The sequence below is a fragment of the Triturus cristatus genome, chromosome 5_1, assembly GCF_964204655.1.
Source record: "Triturus cristatus chromosome 5_1, aTriCri1.1, whole genome shotgun sequence".
NCBI classification, from domain to species: Eukaryota; Metazoa; Chordata; class Amphibia; order Caudata; family Salamandridae; genus Triturus; species Triturus cristatus.
In genome coordinates this window covers 496,212,331-496,234,631 of record NC_140587.1, presented here as the reverse complement: position 1 = coordinate 496,234,631, position 22,301 = coordinate 496,212,331, and the positions used below count along the sequence as shown (strand labels likewise).

At 39.1% G+C, this 22,301-nt stretch overlaps 1 protein-coding gene across 5 annotated transcripts in view; it reads left to right on the top strand.

The window, feature by feature from the left end:
- The window catches only part of RALYL (RALY RNA binding protein like), a 1,712,955-nt gene that overhangs the window by 132,106 nt on the left and 1,558,548 nt on the right, over positions 1-22,301 (top strand). The window lies entirely within an intron of this gene.

Below are 22,301 nucleotides of genomic sequence, written 5' to 3'. Positions count from 1 at the left end.
TGCACCCTAAAGGAGTATGGTTTAGACTAGTGGCCACTAGCAGATCATCTGTCATAAGAAAGGAAATGGCAAATACTGGGACTGTACAATCCTCCCCTCTAGTCTACCTTGAACTCTTAAGGGTCATCCTTGAACAGTTTATTTCTCCAAAGTATGTGGTGATATCGGCAAAACATGCTTAACGCCCTTCATTCCTTGAATTTATTTAAATTTCATATGCAGACAAATAATAGTTCTAACTTAACATATAATATAACTATTGTATTGTGTAATCAGGGTTGCACTAATGTTATATCTTGAAATATAAGTTAGCACAGTATTATTCAGTGCTGTTCACATGGTGCGTACCACTGACGTTCTTATCACATGGTGCTCAGTTATGGAGTCTGGGAATTCAATGAAAATAACGGAAGGACAACAGCCAACAACAAGGTAATAGTATCGAAATTAAAGGGGACTTCTAAGTGTTAGTTGACTTGGATGGAGTCATGGAGCAAAAGGAGAAAACAGGGGCCTTACTTCACCATTACTTAATAAGTACCTGGGGCTGCCCTCAACATTACATAATTTTGCGGTCATGTATGGCCAAAACATAAACTGTTGAATCCACAGTCATTGCTATTAGGTAGGCTGCAGACAAGCACTTTTTGGAAAACAAGGAATGTATTTCACATATTTCCGTTTATTGTGTTGGCATAATGCTGTTACAGATAGATCCTGTGTTCATAATTAATTGTTTTGCACAAACATTTGTGATCAGATATCCAAAATAACGGTGGGCCTGATTCACAAATTGCACCTTTTGGGTAACTTTACACATTTGAGTAAGTTTACTGCCTTCTGGTTTTCACAAACTAAACTTTTGTAGTAACTTATACTTTTGTAGTAATTTACACTTTTGTAGCGAGTCCATCACTACACATTGCCAACCACTAGTACTGCAACACCCTTTGATAGAAAATAATGGAGGTAGGGACGTAAAAAAAAACCTACAGGATACAATGTTAAATTAAAGTATTTAAAATTGTTCAATGTATAATTCTATATAATTTAATATTAGAAATATAAAAATAATACATATGTATTATGTAATTATGCAATTTTATAACCTATTTTTAACTTAAAGAAATAATGTAACAATAACTTGTATTAAAAATATTGAATTTACTTTTAATTAATTTTGTAACCACTTTTATTACTTGACGCACATTAAATATTTCTTTAGCTGGGAATTTATTATTAATAAAAATTCAAACAAGTAATTTTATTGTCATTTAATATATTTAATTTAATTCAAGATTTCATTCTGAATTTATATTATTACACTGCTGTATTTTGTATTTTGTTCTTCATGTAAGGTAAATATATAAAATAAATGTAATTATTTATCACAAAAATGTTTAATATATATTTTCATGATAAACTAAATATTTTTATTTTTCCCTATACTTCACCAAGCAGAGATCTCTGCCCAACTACAGAGTCTCCTATGGTAAAGTTTATGGAAAATTAAAAAAATTATTTAACAAAAAAATACTAAAAATATTTGTATGTTAAATGTTTATGTAAATTTATTTATATATATTTACTTTAGCAAACAAAGTAAAACAGTGCTACAGCACTATTGAATTAATTTTTAATAAACACTTTAATGGAATTATATTAAATTAAATTTAGTTTTCTGAAGTTTCATTTGAAATAGGTTATTTAATTATGTTATAATTAAATAATGTGTTTTTATATAAATATACATATATATATATATTCGTAAGAAAGTTTCTCCGCTAAACGCCGCACGCCTGCACATTAGCGTCGGTGCCTGCTGTGGTAGCGGCAACCACAAATATGAGTACGATTCGATCCACAGGTAGGAAAGAGGCGGCACACCGTCCTGGTGTTTTAAGGTGTATTTAATCGCTCACAAAACAACAACGCGTTTCAGCCGTAGGACGGCCTTTGTCAAGTTGTCTGTTGGTTCCACACAGCCGATTTTAAAGCAAAATACGTCATCATAGACATAGAAGAAATGTATACATCGTAAATCTCATGTGTAATTACCCTGAGATACAATCAATCATGAATTTAAACATAAACATAAATTCTTGAGTTTGCAAAAAATATATATATATACATTTCGAGCAGAGTCAGTTAATACTGTTATCAATTGCTAGTGCATGAAAATAAAAGAAAGACTATATAGTCCGTCCAGAAAGCTACACAATCGTATGTGGATATCTGCTCAACAATTAAATTAATAAAATATATTATACCCAATCTAAAGCCATAACTAGTTTGGGAATACAATTAAAGCATTTCGACTTGAAAATAATGATTTCTCCATTCGAGAACGGCATTGCGGACACATAAAGTTTGTTGAAAAATAGAAAAAATATATATGTGTAGTGCAACAAGGGAAAGAGAGGACTGATGTGTGGAGGGATGTGTTTGTTGTATAATGAATATATCCAAATCATATCTCATTGATAATCTGTGTAATGATCGGATCCATAACCCTGAATAGGGGAGGAGTAAGGGAAAATACCCAACAATAATGGACAAGTGCCCATTTTCACAAAGATCAATACAGATCACAATGGGCGTATTACAGAATAACTGGAATAATACAACCACAGAGCAATGTCTGTGCCAACCCTACCATCAAATCACAGACTTGTGCATAATTATCCAAATCATACCAAATGTGAAAAATAAATTGATATACAATGGGTCAATATATTTACAAGATACCATATATCTCAAAGTACCCATCCTGAATTACGTAATGGGCGTGATGAGAAAGTAAAACCACATATATACAAAGGGACATATCAAGGGTTGTGGAAGGTCTAGTTTGGATTAAAGGCCAATATGGGTGTTAAGTTCTTCTTCCCTGTTCAGACCATAAGGAGCCCTGGTGTTCAGATCGATTATGTATCTTGATTCTAAGATACGTAAATGTTTTTCTCTGTCTCCCCCACGTATGTGCTTCAAGACTTTGTCTATTCCACAAAATTTCAACAGTGCATTGTTGCTGTTATGTGCCGTGTGGAAATGTCTCGCTACGGGATAATTAAAATCCAAATTGGTTATAGCCCTTAAATGTTCAAGGATGCGTTTTTTTAGTTGGAGTTTGGTACTTCCAACATAACGCATATTGCAAGGACACTCCAGGAGGTATACCACATGATCTGAAGTGCACGTGATAAATTTCTTAATGGGTTTCTCCCTGCCTTCCTGCGTTTTGTAGCTTCTACAGCTTACGGTGTTCTTACACGCTTTGCAGGAGTTGCATTTATGGAAACCCTCCCTGGCATGTAGCCAAGATGGATTGGATTCCATGGGCTGATAACTGTTTACCAATTTGTCTCTAAGTGATGGTGGTCGTCTGTAGGTTATTGATGGAGTTTGTCCCACTTTGTCCCCAATAATAGGATCAGCTCTTATAAGACCCCAATGTTTGGTGAGCAGGGATTTTAATTTCCCGGATTTTACATTGTATGTGGTAATCATACGAGGACCAGAGGTGGGTTCCTCTTTGCTAGTTTGTTTGCTGCCAAAAAGAGCCTCACTATGTGTGGTGGCTGCCAATTTGTCAACGGCTTGTGTCAGAATTTTCTCTTTGTACCCCCGTTGTCTGAATCTATTCATCATGGTGTTTTTCTCCATGTTAAAACCATCATCGGTACTTTGAGATATATGGTATCTTGTAAATATATTGACCCATTGTATATCAATTTATTTTTCACATTTGGTATGATTTGGATAATTATGCACAAGTCTGTGACTGATTTGATGGTAGGATTGGCACAGACATTGCTCTGTGGTTGTATTATTCCAGTTATTCTGTAATACGCCCATTGTGATCTGTATTGATCTTTGTGAAATTGGGCACTTGTCCATTATTGTTGGGTATTTTCCCTTACTCCTCCCCTATTCAGGGTTATGGATCCGATCATTACACAGATTATCAATGAGATATGATTTGGATATATTCATTATACAACAAACACATCCCTCCACACATCAGTCCTCTCTTTCCCTTGTTGCACTACACATATATATTTTTTCTATTTTTCAACAAACTTTATGTGTCCGCAATGCCGTTCTCGAATGGAGAAATCATTATTTTCAAGTCGAAATGCTTTAATTGTATTCCCAAACTAGTTATGGCTTTAGATTGGGTATAATATATTTTATTAATTTAATTGTTGAGCAGATATCCACATACGATTGTGTAGCTTTCTGGACGGACTATATAGTCTTTCTTTTATTTTCATGCACTAGCAATTGATAACAGTATTAACTGACTCTGCTCCAAATGTATATATATATATTTTTTGCAAACTCAAGAATTTATGTTTATGTTTAAATTCATGATTGATTGTATCTCAGGGTAATTACACATGAGATTTACGATGTATACATTTCTTCTATGTCTATGATGACGTATTTTGCTTTAAAATCGGCTGTGTGGAACCAACAGACAACTTGACAAAGGCCGTCCTACGGCTGAAACGCGTTGTTGTTTTGTGAGCGATTAAATACACCTTAAAACACCAGGACGGTGTGCCGCCTCTTTCCTACCTGTGGATCGAATCGTACTCATATATATATATGCAACCAATCCTGTTGTCAAGGTTCAAAAACAGGCGTAGACTCCGTGAGAAATGAGCATGAAGGAATTTTATTTCGTACAAAGACCAAGACGCGTTTCGACGGCAAGCCGCCTTTGTCAATATCTCAGGTAATACCAATGGCTCCCATTAAGTACTGTGTGTCATAGACAATCGTCATGGCAACGGTAAACAACTGACATAGAAAACAACAATTTGTGAAGTTTCAGCCCAGAATAGAAAGACAGACTAATACGTTCAGTGTGTTGGTTCTCACTGCAAGCAAAGATTATTTAGTTAAAAATAAAATGATTAACCAAAATCTAAATTTCCAACAGTGTGAAAAATCCGCAGAGACAGTAATATAAGCCAAATTTAAACATGATTATTACAATTGTTTGAGATATAAAGCCCCAGTGGGCCTTCCTAAACCTCCCTACAAAAAGATTTTTGAATTATTCGGTTTGAACAGAAAATGGCCAGTTGGCTACCAATTTTGAAACTGTTCTAACTGAGGGGAGAAAAAAGGGGTCTCAGCTGAATTCATATGGGTTCAAAGAAAACACAACGTCTGTCATCATGGGCTAAGAATACTTATTGTATAGACACACAGTTCTAAACAAACTAAAAAATACAATAGGGTAAACCTGGGATACAAAACGGAGTAAGGGTACGGTAAGAGACAGGCAGAAATAGATTCACAAATGTACGGATAAAGCCTCATCCGTATTTAATCCAATGGGTATTTTGGTGTTAAACAGAATAATGTACTTGGATTCCAGTCTACGCAGTGTTTGCTGTCTATTGCCTCCTCTTGGGTTCCTAGGAACAGTATCAAGAACACAGTAGGAAAGGTCAGATGATTTTCCATTGTGGCATTGATTAATGTGTCTGGCCACCGGGTAATTGGGGTCATCGTTGTTAATCGCCCGCAGGTGCTGCAGTATACGTACATGAACAGGGTGAATAGTAGACCCTATATAACGTTTGTTACATGTACATTGTAACATGTACACTGCAAAATCGCTTTTACACGTATAGCTTCCCCTTATAATAAAGGGGGAGTGTCTGAGTGGAGAACTGATTTCTTTTACGTTAATACCATGGCGGCAGGCCTTGCATTTGGTACATTTTCTAAAGCCATTGTTGGTTTTGAGCCACTCAGAGCCCTTGTTGATACTGGGTGCATTGTTAACTAGATTCTGTCTCATGGATTTTGCACGTCTAAACGTTAATGATGGTGTCGATGGCATATTTGGACCTAGAACGGGGTCATTGCGCACAATTTGCCAATGTTTGTACAGAGTTTTTCTCAAAATGTCATGGTAGGTGTTATATCCACTTATAAATCTTGGTGTCCCAGATATGAATTTTTTGCTTTTTTTCTTTAGTTTTTCTGGGTTGGGAAAAAGAAGTTCTTTTCTAGTGACTTTCTGGACTTTAGAGTTGGCTTTATTTAAAGTGTCTGCATTGTAACCTCTTTGTTCTAGTCTGTCAAACAGAGTGTTAGTTGCTTCAACAAGACTGCTCTCTGTACTGCAGTTTCTCTTCATACGAAGACATTCTGCGTATGGGATGCTTTGTTTCAAAGAGGTGGGGTGGAAGCTACTATAGTGGAGAATGGAATTTCCTGATGTAGGTTTCCTGTAAGTTCTGGTCTCCACTCTAGAATTTTCCACAAATACCTCTAAGTCCAACAATTGTATAGTTGACTTGTTGATGTTGCATGTAAAAGATAAATTGAGAGAGTTCTCATTGAGTGCTTTGGCAAAGTTAAGAGCAGATTCTTCCGTCCCTTGTCAAAGAAAAAACAAATCATCTATATAACGGACGTATAACACCACATTTTCAGTCATTGTTTGTTCATGGTCAACCATGAGCACCTGCTCCTCCCACCAGCCCATATGCAAATTAGCATAGCTGGGGGCGAAGCAGGTGCCCATGGCAGTCCCGCACAGCTGTTTGTAAAATAGTTTGTCAAATATGAACACATTGTTATCGAGACACCATTCTGACATCTTTAACAACATAAGTGTGTGATTGAACAATTCTATGGGTCTTTTACCTAAGTAATGTTTCAATGCATTGAGTCCATCTCTGTGTTTTATACTCGTGTACAGAGTATTAACATCAAGTGTCATCAATAAAGAATTTTCATCACAATGTAAGTCATAGATTTTTGTCAGAAAGTCTCCCGTGTCTTTAATAAAAGACGGGAGGGTCTGAACATAAGGTTGTAAAAAAGAGTCAATGAATTTAGAAGTGTTCTCAAAAAGACCTCCTATGGCGGATATAATAGGCCTACCAGGTGGATTCGTGGCACTCTTGTGTATCTTAGGAATTAGATACAACTGTGGAACAATAGGATAGTCTGTTTTGAGAAACTCAAATTCCTGTTTAGAGATCAGATTGGAACATCTCCATTGGTATAGGTCGGCATGATATTTTTCTTTTGTACTTGTTAAAGATGTGGGGCTTACCCGACAGTAACATTCTGGGTTTTGGAGTTGTTGATGTGCTTCCAGATTGTATTGGTTTAATGGCCAAAGGACGACATTCCCACCTTTATCAGACCATCTCACCACGATATCTTGGCGTGTTTTGATTTTGTTTATGAGTTTCTCATATTCAAGTCTCTGATTATGGTTGGTCTGAATAAACCTTGTGCTGGATGTGGTGGATAGACTTTTAAGATCTTTGATCATGTTTTCCGCAAAAATATCTATGTTGTCTCTTGGCATAATAGGAAGGAAGACAGATTTTGGTTTGTACGGAGTAGTTTTCCTTCCGTAGATATCCAATCCCATGCTGTCTGCTGTTTGTTTAGATGTTATGTATGCACCAGATTCCAATGCTACCATATCTTGTAACAGTTCCATATCGGCCACTTTCAGGTTGCCCATTGGTGCGTTTATGTCCGTTAGATTTGGTGCTGGAATTTCTGTTTTATTACTTGAGCTGAAGTATTTTTGCAATTTCAGTTTCCTTGTAAATTGAAAGAGATCAATGCGGGTTTGCACGTAGTCAAAATTGGTAGGAGCACACCATGACAAACCTAATGTCAATATTTCTTGTTCTTTTTCAGTTAAAGTCATATTGGTGAGATTTATGACTGTGTTATCTGTGGTGGTATTCGATCTTACTTTCTCTTTGTCCGTCTGTTCGTAGTTTTGGATGAGTTTTTTTCTTCTCCCTCCCCATCTCCGGTCTTTCCGCCTTCTCGTCTTTGATTTTGTGTTTTGTTTTTTTGTTCGTAGCGAGGTGGGCGGGGTCTCAGATACATGGAACGTTCTATCCGTAAAAAATCCAGTTCTTGAATTACGGATGGCGCAGTACCAGAGGCGGCGTCTTCTATATCGGATTCCACCTCCGAGCTAAGTTCTGAACCACTTGGCTCTGTTGTTTTTGTTTGAGAGATGTTGGCTGAGGATAATTGTTGTCGTCGGATGTTATCGAATTTCTTTGAAAATGTATATATCCTGCCATTAAGTTAATCACGTTTATCTCTCTGAAATTTCGTTGCTTTACGTTCCTTAATTGATTGCTCATGTTTTGTCAGTCTTTTTTGCATTTCAATTTGTGCTTTGCTGAGTTCGTCTTTTTCGGGGAATTTGTCTAATTCTTTCTGTAACTCATCAATTCTTATCAGAATTTTTACACGATCACTGATTGCATACTTTATTAGGATCTCTAACATACGCCGTGATGAAATAGCGCTGTTCTCTGCCCACTCCTTCAGCATATTCGGGTCCGGATTCTCGTAAGTTGGTGCAACGAGAACCCGTAGCCCTCTCGGTATGCGACCCACATCCAAGTACCTCTGTAATGATTTGCACTCCCACCATTTCGATATCTCCAACTTGCGTAGCTTCTCCAAATCGTACATAGTCTGTTTTAGATCTTTATTTTTGTTAGTAGCCTCAATGCTGTTAGTTGGCTGTAAATCCGTTATTTCGTCATTGAATATATCCAATGCTGCCTCTTCTCTTTCTCGTACCCACTCCTCGGCCATGTTACGAATTGAAGATCTCCCTTCCTGCTTCTCACTGCCCGAATGGTTATCTCGGGACTACCTCTCCCATCATACAGATATACAGATTTATTATGGCATATTTTAATAACCTATTCCAATATATAAATATAACTATCGATATATATTAGGCAATATTTTATATTTTAAACTATTTTAAATAATTTAATTTAACATCATTTTCTACTGGGTTTTAGGTCACTACCTCCATTATTTTCTACAAGATGGTGCTGCACTACCTGTGGTTGGCCATGTGTAGCACTAGACTTATTTATTTATTTAATGCAGTTTTATATAGCGCAGACTTTACCCAGGGCCGGACTGGCCATAGCGGGCACCGGGCAATCCCCCCGGTGCGCCGCACGGGTGGGGGCCGGTTTTGGGCCCCTGGGGGCCGTTTTTGTTACAGGGCCGTTTTTGCAGCCCTGTAACAAAATTGTCCAAAAACCGGCCCTGGCAAAGAGCTCGGCGGCTCCCCCAAGCCCCTGGGGGGCCCGCCGAGCACTTTGCCAGGGCCGGTTTTGGTGCCCAGTCCGGCCCTGACTTTACCCACAGGTGTCAGAGCGCCTTACAATAGAACCAAGTATGTTACATACGGAGAATTACACACTAACAAGTTACAAATACAATCGGGATAATTAAAAAGGTAAAGATGAAATAAGAGGTGCAAGAATTAGCTTTATGCAGGTATAGGAGACATATTTACAGCATTGCGTTCAAATGAATGCCAAGCGGTCTTGAGGGACATGAGAGAGAGTTGAATTAAGCCTGGAAGTGTCTTATGAAGAGGAGAGATTTAAGATCTGTTTTGACGGTCCGGATAGAGGCTCCGTTTCAATTTGTTTTTATTCTTTTTTTTTTTATAATAACTTCCGCTCGGTGTGTGTAAACTTAGTCAAAAGTGTAAGTTCCCTTTGTGAATCAGGCCAGTGTTTGGAGATTCCATTTTTCTCTTTGCACGGTTAGTTTCCTTACTGTGATCACATCCAGCTGTACTGGCTTCAAAGCCATGTGTGTTCCTTATAAAATGATTCCATAATGAATCGTGTTGGTATGTATATAGAGTATAATTTCGACATTTAAAGGTAATTATAACTGTATTTTAAAAACAAGTACAATATTTTATTTTCATGCACTAGCAATTGATAACAGTATTAACTGACTCTGCTCCAAATGTATATATATATATTTTTTGCAAACTCAAGAATTTATGTTTATGTTTAAATTCATGATTGATTGTATCTCAGGGTAATTACACATGAGATTTACGATGTATACATTTCTTCTATGTCTATGATGACGTATTTTGCTTTAAAATCGGCTGTGTGGAACCAACAGACAACTTGACAAAGGCCGTCCTACGGCTGAAACGCGTTGTTGTTTTGTGAGCGATTAAATGCACCTTAAAACACCAGGACGGTGTGCCGCCTCTTTCCTACCTGTGGATCGAATCGTACTCATATATATATATATATATATATATATATATATCCGACAATAGCTGGTGCATGGAAGACGTAGTCGACATCCAGAGTTCCAATAAACACTCGCTGACACGGACCTGTGATAAGTGCTTGATTTTAATTAAATCGTGAGGCTGCCGTCATAACGTTTCAGCTCCGTGGAGCCTTGATCACATGACAACGTCAGTACATAACAAAGACCAATAAATAGCCAGTATTCAGGGTTCAAAGTGCATCAGTTCATACCAGGTGACTAGCGTTTTTCATAGAAATAAAGAAAACACTATTACATTAACATGTTTAAGTCCATTATAACGCAAAATGGCTCAATCCCCATAAAAAGAATAGAATATGAGCATGTGCAAATTGTCGCAATATTACATAATAATAAATATATAAGACAATAAATAGATAAATAGGTTTTAAAAGATAATTTAAAACATATACAATCTATTAAAATTCATTGCTTGAATAACCCCCGTATTGGTGAAAGAGTTTTCAACAATTATGGCTTAAATGCCTAAACGTATAATGCCTCTAGTCCCAACTGTAGGCGGACTATATAGACCATATAAAAATAATAATTAATATGATAGTATGGTCTTGATATTTGGCATGAATGCCAATTATATCCTAAGGCTGAAAATGTAAACTTACAAATAAGCGTAAGTCGGGGCTAACCTGTCACTGTTGCAATGGGGAAGAGCCTAGTGTAAATAGATCCAATCAAATCAACTACACATGTGTGTCAGACGGTCTTACTTGGTATACTTCAGGGCTGAACTGGTATCGTTGGTAAAACAAAAAATGTGTGTGTGCACAAGTGGTGAAGAAATTAGTTCGAAAACGTGACCAAACAAGATGTGCCTCATCCAACGATTTAATGTGTCTATAGATAGTTGGATTAGAATCACTAAAGATAACTGATAATCAGTGAAAAATAAAGCTAAAAGCACAAGGAAAATCATGATCGTAGATCTTAATAAAACTCATAGATAAAATGATCACATGGCATTTCAGAGTACAATGTAGCAAATCTAAGATCAGTAAAAAGTTGCAGCTGGTAGTGACATAAAATCTGCAGTAATATTAAATATCCAATATAAAATATTAAATATTAAACATTAAACATAAAAAAGATCATCATAAGTCATCACGATATAAAATTACGGTAAGCAGGTATAAAGGTCCTCAGTTGTGTTGAGCCCCTTGGGGTGTTTAGTATCGAGGCGTAGTATGTATTGGGTTTCTAATCTGCGTAGTTTAACCTCCCTATTGCCACCCCTTCTGCTTGCATTAATCGCATCAATGACGTAAAAACTGAGTTGGCGACTGTCACAATTATGGGTCTCCCTGAAATGTCTTGCCACTGGGTATGTGTTATCTTGATTATTAATTGCCCTCAGGTGTTGGAGGATGCGTTTATGCACTGGTAGCTTGGTGCTTCCAACGTACCTTAACGGACATGGGCAAGTTAGGATATAGACTGCGAATTCAGTTTTACATGTAAGAAGTTTGGTGATCAGATGATCCCTGTCACTAAATCCATCATGATAACTTTTTGTGTTGACACCTTGGAGACAGGACTTACATGTTTTGCATTTGTAAAACCCTGAATTAGACTGAAGCCAAGAAGTTTTTTCAATGATTTCTGGGTTTGTGTCAACAAGCAAATCTCTCATTGAGGGGGCTCTGCTAAAAGTGAGTGATGCCCGTGCAGGTAGAGACGCACCAATGACTGGGTCATTGAGCACTATGGGCCAATTATTGTTGATGATCTTGTAGATGTCCCTATGTTGCTTACTATATCCTGTAATGACCCTGAATGTGTTCTGTATTACTTCATCAGGAATGTGCATTGGGATTGCAATCTGACTGTCATGAGTGATCGCATAGGAGTTTAATAATTCTTCCCTAGTGTGCTGCATAGATTTGCTGATGGCACTGTCAATGACTTTTTTAGAGTAACCTCTCTCTTGGAATCTCAAGCTGCTGGATAGTTGGGCATTTGTTAAGTCAACTGAGTTACTACAAACTCTTCTGATGCGTAGCATTTCCCCGTAGGGGATGCTAGCTATCAGATGGGCCGGATGTGAGCTCTTGGCGTGTAGTAATGTGTTTCCTGCTGTTTTTTTGCGGAAAAGTTTGGTTTCCAATTTTCCTTTATAGACATATACTTCCGTGTCTAGGAACGTGACTGACGATTGACTCATAGTAGCTGTGAATTTAAGATTATAGTCATTGCTGCTGATATCATCTATGAATTTTTTAGCTACTTCTGCCTCGCCCCGCCAGACAATGAATAAATCATCGATAAATCGATGCCAAACTACCACATTTTTGTTCATTACTTCTTTGAATTGGGTCATGAGGACCAGTTCTTCCCAAGCCCCCATGACCAAACAGGCATAGCTTGGTGAAAAACTGGCCCCCATGGCTACACCTTGTAATTGACGGTAAAGAAGGTTGTTGAACATGAACACATTGTTAGTTAAACAGTACTGCAACATCTGTAATAACATGGTATTATGGTCCTTTTCCTGGTCACCTCTTTGTTGCAGGAAATGAAGAATAGCTGTAAGACCAGTCTCATGGATAATGCTCGTATAGAGAGCTGTGACATCCAGTGCTAACATCCAGTAGTTTTCCTCCCATTTGATTTGCTGTATTTTGTATAAGAAATCACCAGTGTCCTGAATATAGGAGGGAAGTTGCTTGACAAAGGGCTGAAGGAAATAGTCTATGTATACTGATGTCTTTTCCAGAAGTCCTCCCCTGGCTGAAATTATTGGTCTGCCTGGAGGTTTGCTGATATCCTTATGCACTTTGGGGATAAAATAAATGACAGGTGTGATGGGATTGTCGACTCTGAGGTACTTGTACTCTGCTTCTGTGATCAATTTTTTGCTTTTCCATTTTGTGAGTTTTAAATGGTAATCTTGAATCATGATTTTTAACTCACTTGCATTGGATCTCATATAACAATCTCTGTCGTTAAGCTGAGCATAGGCTTCCTTGTCATAGAGTGATCGTTCCCAAAGTACCACGTTACCACCTTTGTCACTTTGACGTATTACGACGTTTTTGTTGTCTCCTAATTTCTTCATTAGGTTATTGTATTGCATGGTTTGACGGTCATACTTTTTCCTTTCCGTTGCTGTTTTTTTATAAAGTTTTTTAATTTGTATGACCGTGTTTTCATGAAATATGTCAATGGCATCACGTGGCATTATTGGATTGAACGTAGACGATGGTTTAAAATGTGTCGTTGTAGATTTCCTTTCATTCTGGTTGGATTGGTATCCCGCACCTTCTGTCTCCCATAATTCTAGGAGCTCCGCTGTTTGTGATAAATCGCTAGATTCCATGTTGCTCACCGCCTGACTGCTGATTTTTTTATTACCTTCAGTGTTTTTATTAAGAGCATAGAACTTTCGTAGTTTAAGTTTCCTCACCGCTTTGTAAATATCACATCTAGTTTTGGTGTAATTCATATTGCTAGGTGGTACAAAGGAGAGACCTAGTTTAAGAACTTCCTCCTCCTTTGTGGTTAAAGAACAAGAACTGAGGTTGATAATGGTATTGCCTGTCGAGTTGGTGTTTATTCCTTGGACTTCCATTGACCCCTGCCCCTTCTTCTGTTTGAGAAGGCGCCGCCTCTTCCTCGCCCTCTGCCTGTGCCTGTTCTTGTAGTTGGTGTGTTTTCTTCTTGCTGTTTGAGGGTCCGGGGCCTGAGCGATTGGAGTCTCTCCCGGTTTAAAAAACCGATTTCACTGCCCGGGGAAGGTTTGTTGCTTTGTCTTACTTGGGTCTCATCGCGCATCTCTGTTTCAGATTCCGTTCCTGTTCCTGAACTCAAGTCTGACACAGTTGTATCAACTTCATTGACTTTACGGGTAATTCCCCTCCTCGTCTGACCCGTACTATTGGCTTTCCTCAGGTTGTCAAATTTCTTCGAGAAGGTGAATATTTGTCCCAATTCATAATCATTTCTGTCTCTCTGGAACTTGTATGCTTTTCTTTCCATAATCCTTGTCTCTTCCTTTTTTAGCCGAGCTTTCATTTCACCAGTTAACATTTCTCTCTCCTCTTTGGTGCCAATGTTTTCAATTTGTTCCTGAAGTGAGGCTATCTCTGTTAGAAGTTTGGCTCTGTCGATTTCCGCATATTTGATGAGGATCAAAACTAGTCGGCGCGAGGCGTCGAGGTTGCTTTCCGCCCACTCCCTCATGAGATCAGGATTCGGGTCCTCGTAGCTTGGTGCTATCATAATTCTCAGTCCCCTTGGTATGCGGCTGACCTCTATGTAGCCTTGCAGAGATTTCGCTTCCCACCATTTAGCTTGCTCGCTCTTGTGCTTTTTTTCTAGTATTTTAAAGATTTCCTTGAGTGATTTGTTGGTGTTAGTTTCCTCGTTAATTCTTTCACGTGTGTTAAAATTAGTAGGGAGGCTGTCTGTAAACATTGAAGACGCCGCTGTTTCCCGGTCCCTCACGTTGTCGATCGACATGCCTAAATTCGATTGAAATTGGGTCAGGCGGCTTATTGCCAGTTAATTAATAACGTTACTGGGCTGCGCCTATGCACTAAGTACTTTCCTCCCACAAATGCACTGTGTCCCGCTTACTACGGTGTCTCGGATTCTTGAAAGTTTACCTTCAAAGCGCCGCGTCCTCCGACTCGGTTCCCGTTGGCTGCTTTCAAATTCCGTACAACTACCGCTTCGCCGGGTGCTGTGGGGGTCCAATCGCCTTGCTCCTTACGGAGAAACAGTTCCACCAAGAAAACTTGGATACGGCTTCAGTAATTGGCGTTGACCTGCGTTGGAAAGGGTCCCGTGTTGTGGCTTGCTGAAACCAAATCACCACATATATCCGACAATAGCTGGTGCATGGAAGACGTAGTCGACATCCAGAGTTCCAATAAACACTCGCTGACACGGACCTGTGATAAGTGCTTGATTTTAATTAAATCGTGAGGCTGCCGTCATAACGTTTCAGCTCCGTGGAGCCTTGATCACATGACAACGTCAGTACATAACAAAGACCAATAAATAGCCAGTATTCAGGGTTCAAAGTGCATCAGATCATACCAGGTGACTAGCGTTTTTCATAGAAATAAAGAAAACACTATTACATTAACATGTTTAAGTCCATTATAACGCAAAATGGCTCAATCCCCATAAAAAGAATAGAATATGAGCATGTGCAAATTGTCGCAATATTACATAATAATAAATATATAAGACAATAAATAGATAAATAGGTTTTAAAAGATAATTTAAAACATATACAATCTATTAAAATTCATTGCTTGAATAACCCCCGTATTGGTGAAAGAGTTTTCAACAATTATGGCTTAAATGCCTAAACGTATAATGCCTCTAGTCCCAACTGTAGGCGGACTATATAGACCATATAAAAATAATAATTAATATGATAGTATGGTCTTTTTTTTTTTATAATAACTTCCGCTCGGTGTGTGTAAACTTAGTCAAAAGTGTAAGTTCCCTTTGTGAATCAGGCCAGTGTTTGGAGATTCCATTTTTCTCTTTGCACGGTTAGTTTCCTTACTGTGATCACATCCAGCTGTACTGGCTTCAAAGCCATGTGTGTTCCTTATAAAATGATTCCATAATGAATCGTGTTGGTATGTATATAGAGTATAATTTCGACATTTAAAGGTAATTATAACTGTATTTTAAAAACAAGTACAATATTTTATTTTCATGCACTAGCAATTGATAACAGTATTAACTGACTCTGCTCCAAATGTATATATATATATTTTTTGCAAACTCAAGAATTTATGTTTATGTTTAAATTCATGATTGATTGTATCTCAGGGTAATTACACATGAGATTTACGATGTATACATTTCTTCTATGTCTATGATGACGTATTTTGCTTTAAAATCGGCTGTGTGGAACCAACAGACAACTTGACAAAGGCCGTCCTACGGCTGAAACGCGTTGTTGTTTTGTGAGCGATTAAATGCACCTTAAAACACCAGGACGGTGTGCCGCCTCTTTCCTACCTGTGGATCGAATCGTACTCATATATATATATATATATATATATATATATATATATATATATATATACAGATTTATTATGGCATATTTTAATAACCTATTCCAATATATAAATATAACTATCGATATATATTAGGCAATATTTTATATTTTAAACTATTTTAAATAATTTAATTTAACATCATTTTCTACTGGGTTTTAGGTCACTACCTCCATTATTTTCTACAAGAGGGTGCTGCACTACCTGTGGTTGGCCATGTGTAGCACTACACTTATTTATTTATTTAATGCAGTTTTATATAGGGCAGACTTTACCCAGGGCCGGACTGGCCATAGCGGGCACCGGGCAATCCCCCCGGTGCGCCGCACGGGTGGGGGCCGGTTTTGGGCCCCTGGGGGCCGTTTTTGTTACAGGGCCGTTTTTACAGCCCTGTAACAAAATTGTCCAAAAACCGGCCCTGGCAAAGAGCTCGGCGGCTCCCCCAAGCCCCTGGGGGGCCCGCCGAGCACTTTGCCAGGGCCGGTTTTGGTTCCCAGTCCGGCCCTGACTTTACCCACAGGTGTCAGAGCGCCTTACAATAGAACCAAGTATGTTACATATGGAGAATTACACACTAACAAGTTACAAATACAATCGGGATAATTAAAAAGGTAAAGATGAAATAAGAGGTGCAAGAATTAGCTTTATGCAGGTATAGGAGACATATTTACAGCATTGCGTTCAAATGAATGCCAAGCGGTCTTGAGGGACATGAGAGAGAGTTGAATTAAGCCTGGAAGTGTCTTATGAAGAGGAGAGATTTAAGATCTGTTTTGACGGTCCGGATAGAGGCTCCGTTTCAATTTGTTTTTATTCTTTTTATTTTTTTATAATAACTTCCGCTCGGTGTGTGTAAACTTAGTCAAAAGTGTAAGTTCCCTTTGTGAATCAGGCCAGTGTTTGGAGATTCCATTTTTCTCTTTGCACGGCTAGTTTCCTTACTGTGATCTGTTCACATCCAGCTGTACTGGCTTCAAAGCCATGTGTGTTCCTTATAAAATGATTCCATAATGAATCGTGTTGGTATGTATATAGAGTATAATTTCGACATTTAAAGGTAATTATAACTGTATTTTAAAAACAAGTACAATATTTTGTAAAGTTGGGTTACTGGAAACAGAATTATGTTTCCTTCTAAAATTCTGTTTTGCTGGTTTTAGCGGTCTTAAACATGACTGAGTTTTGATACATGACTCCTTTGACGCACTCCCCTGTATTCAGAACTGGTTACATGTGTTCTGACCCTTCAGTGTTGCATTGTGCTCTTTGAGGTAGATCATGCTTGCCCTTGCAAATCACAATTTCATAATGAAAAGTCAGTGTGATAAAGTTCCGTTCATATATGTTTTTATCACTTACGCAGTTCGTTTTACATGTAATTGTTAGTCTAGATTATATTCTGTATAAATGTGATCAGGTTTGACAGGCTGCGTCAGAGTTGAGCGCTGGGTGCCGTCAGGTTTGCCTGGATTCCACAGCTGGTGCCTTAATCAAGCAAGCTGTCAAAGTGACAATGATTGCTGGAGTTGTAGATTTTCATGTTTTCTCGATTACAAACTACACTCAGGGTCCACGTTTTATGACGTGTTACTTATTTTTTTGTACACAATATTTTTGCCGGGCACAGACAATTTACTTCAGCACATTTAGTGCATTTTGCGTGGGGTTTGCGGATTACCGCAGTTTTGAGGGGTCATTTTCTGGCTTTATTGAATGTGCTGTAGAACATGTTTCTACTGTTAATCATACAGTGTCTGCATAAGGTGTTGGTAATAAATTTCTCCAAATCTTTGTGAGGAGTAGGTTTTTATTTTTAAACCTGGGGTTGTTTTCTGTGGAGCACAGGAATTTCGAGTAAACAGTGGTGTATAGCTTTTGATGAACTTGAGATGTATGACGGAGCAGCCTGAAAGATCTCTTTGTGACGGTGACTCTTTGGCTGTGGGGGTTTTACACGCATGAGTAGTGTACTTCTCCGTCGCGGCTCCTCGAGGGAGTGCTGTGGGCAGTGGGGAGGGGCGGGGGAGGGTTAGGGTGGAGGGTAGTAAACTCCAGCATACGGCCGACTGGAGTTAAGTACATAAATAAAACTGGTTACATTGCGCATGCTGCAACACCGTTTACGTTGCAGCGCACACAATGTAATTCGTTTTAATTATTTATTTATTTATTGACTTAACTCCAGCCGGGCGTATGCTGGAGTTTACTACCCCCTCCCCCGCCCTGCCCCTGCTCCGCCCCGCAGCACTCCCTCGAGGAGCTGCGACTGCTACTTCTGTTCATTCCATTGAAACATATTCTTTAATAAAAGTTAGGAGTCCTAACTTTAGGACTCCTAATGCCTTCTGTGAATACCGAAAGTCTTAAAATTAGGATTTTTCTCAGTTTAGGAGTCCTAACGTTAGGACTCCTTACTTTACTACTACTAAACTGAGAAGAATCCTAATTTTAAGGCTTTTGGCATTCACAGAAGGCCTTTAGGAGTCCTAAAGGTAGGAGTCCTAACTTTACTACTACTAAATTGAGAAAAATCCTAATTATAAGGCTTTCGGTATTCACAAAAGGCATTTAGGAGTCCTAAAGTTAGGAGTCCTAACTATGCTACTACTAAACTGAAAAAAATCCTAATTTTAAGACTTTCGGTATTCACAGAAGGCATTTAGGAGTCCTAAAGTTAGGACTCCTAACTTCTGTGAATACCGAAATGAGGAAGTGCCTTCTGTGAATACCAAAATGAGTAAGTGCCTTCTGTGAATACAAAATGGTAGTAAGTTTAGGATTTTGTCTTAAGTTAGTTCTGTGAATCGGCCCCGAAGGATTTGCCTTAAGGAAATTTGAGGGCTACCACTCTCGGAAAGGACACAGTGAACGGGGTAAAGGGTAAACACATGGGAAGGTACCAGGATAATAAATGAACAACACAATCAGACTATGAGTACCTGTGACTATAGGAAGCTGGGTATTTATTGCACTACCCCCCATACACATATTTCCTGGTAATTGATGCAACTTTGACTGCAGTGTACTGGCTTCCTGCTAACCAGGTCTCTAGTACCAGTGTTCTTTCCCTAAAAAACTGTACAATTGCTCCCCCAATTGGCAAAACTTTTAGCACCTTCTGTAAGACCCTAGTAAATGATACGCCTGGTGCCTAGGGCTTGAGGTACTAAAGATGGTCCCTAAGGACAGCAGCACAAATTGGGCCATCCTAAGGGACCCCTAACCAAGCACATGCAAGACTGCCATTGCAGGCTGTGTCTTGGTTCAGACAATAGTGAAAACACATGTCACCCATCCCTGAGTGCCATGTCCCCTACCACTTCATTGTAATATTTATAAGTCACCCCTACAGCAGGTCTAACAACCCTAAGGCAGGGTGCTGAATATTACATGTGAGGGGATACCTGCATGAGCAGGAATGCCCCAGTGCTGGTCAGTCCTATTACTGCCCGTACAAGTGACCAGGGAACCCATTTTAAAACGTGCTGAACGCTGGTGAAAACTAGTTCCCAAGCGACATGATGGCTTCACTGAAAATAGGGATGTTTTGTATCAAACGCCTCCTATTGGGTAACCCACACTGATGCCAGTGTTGGATTTACCAGTACATGCACCCAGAGGGCACCTTAGAGGTGCCCCCTGAAAATGTACCAATGCAAAAAAACAGTTGATGGACAGAATGCCGAACAATGTCATACATTCACCCCAGTACAGAGATCTGGGCCTAAATCCATAGTTTTTTTGCTCACCATGCCGTTCCAGTTTGAACCCAGCCATATGCAAATCAGTCTTGACCCTGTGCCTCATGGGAACAGTCCAGCCCGAACTGCCAAGCCAGGCCCTCCCTGGACTGGAAACAAGCATCCTAGGACCAGTATCTGGTGTGCTTGCTGACTGGTTTCTGTCAGCCTGCCACCCGAGACACTGTTCTGCCCGTATAGGGTGAGAGCCTTTGCTCTCAGGAGACCAAGAACAAAAGTCTGTCCAGAGAGAGGGTGTAACACCCCCTCCCACAGTATGACCTGCTGATTAGCCTTCTTGGGACAGGGTGCTTCAAAGAAGATGCCACCTTTGGAATGCAAATCTGTCTCCCCTCAAAGGAGAGGTAGCCACCACACCACCCCGTCCAAAGCCCCCTTCTCACCTGGTCAAGCAGGAAAATCAGCAACCTCCAGGCTAGTACCACTCCTAAAGTGGGCTACTGTGAGGTGGACACCATTTTTCAGAAGTAGTCATTTTTGTGATAGCATACTTAGGAATTCTGGGACAGGGTTATGCCCACATCCCACAGGTAGTGTTTATGTAGGGGGCATAGTGACACAAAGGTCAGTAGCCTTTTCAAGATAGCCAAAGTCTTCAGCAATGCTAAACCTGAGGTCTGAGGGATTTGTTTGGGGAGTGTATTGTGGTAATCCTAGTGCCCTCCCACATCTATCACTAAAATCCAGTTTGAGACAAGTCCTATACCCACAGTAATCGCAGAGACAGAAGCCTGATGGAACACAACTGAGTTTTCAGCGACCGTGGTTACACACAAATTATTTTTGCCTGCTGTTTCCCTCCTTTGAATTGTGCCCCAAATGTTATACATAAACCCTGCAAACCTGTCAAACAAGCTTGGTCACTGAAATGTGATTGGGGCCTTTCTGGCTGGTGGTGGGGGAGGGACAAAAGAAGGTCCCTTGCCAAGTGTTGGCTTACCTTGGCCAGTGACAGGCGAGGTCTTTTTAAATAAGCCTCTTGTGTCATATAAAAAAACGCAGCAGATATGTCAAGCAGGATGTGACATTCAAGCGGTATTTGACACTTTAATTGTAAAAAACGAATCGTCACAGTCCCACCCTGCATATTCTGTCAGATTCAGATGGTTGTCTCTGTCCATTCAGGTCAGCTATTTTTTGCTCCTGGCAGCAAGTTCACACCTCACTCATGCCTATTTAAATGCTAATTACTAACTGGCAGAAGTGGAAGAGCAAAATGCAGATTTAGCTTCCAGGGACTTCAAGCAGGGCAATGGTATCTATCCAAAATATCTATTACAGTACCAATTTCACCAGCTAATTAGACTTGTAATAAATATTTCCAAAAGTCCAGAAATTGAATGTGTGCTATTTCCTAATTAGAAACAACATTTATTAAACGTAATATTGTATTCCAATGTGTTCACCCGCATGTAACAGTCAATGCCAGCAAAAATAGCTTTTAGGGCTATATCACTGTAAAGATATGTTTAACATTTTACATTTACATTTCCTACTTTGAAATACTATGCACCCTGCCTTGTGGGCAATCAGTCTACTGACGGTCGACTTATTAATATTTAGCTGAAATGTTAAAGCTTGTCAAAAGAGGTAATTTTAGCAGGTGGGATTTCCACTTTTAAAGCTGCACAGGCAGGCTACAATGATAGGCATGGAGACAGGTTTTACAGTGCTACTGAAGTGGGTGACATGATGATTTTTGCATCCCACTGGTAATAATTAATTTAAAGGCCCTTGGAACACTTTGTACCATATACAAGGGACTTATGAGTGAACTAGGAATATACCAATTTTACCTTCTTGAGAGGAGGTCCATAAGCACTTACCTTTAAATTGGGTTATGTCTGCGGTAACGGCCTATTTCCAGCAAAACATATATATATTTTTATATATATATATACACACATACCATGTTTCCATAGGAAATTGATTTTGTGTTTACTAATAACTTTGACCTTTGACGAATATTCACAAAACTTTCCAAAGAAAGGTCTCATTGAGCACAGTTTTGGGGTGATCCATCAAGGGGGGGCAAGAAAAAAAGGGGGTGTCCCAAAATATGTTTTCCCCATTAAATGTTCTATGGGAAAATTGAACAGCAATGCAGATAAAGCGGCTGAACGGAATTACACGAAATGTGCTACAAAGCTAGATATTTATCCAGAAAGTGTGCTTTTCATGATTTGGTGTAATCCGTTTAGTTGTTTTAGAGAGGTCTAAATTTTATAAATATATAGAGATGCAGAGGATCCACAGACCCAACAGATTTAATGATACGATCTGATAGGCAGCCACAATGTCGACAAAGAAGTCTCCTGTCCCGAAAATAGATTTTTTTTTTGTTGCATATAAGGGTCAC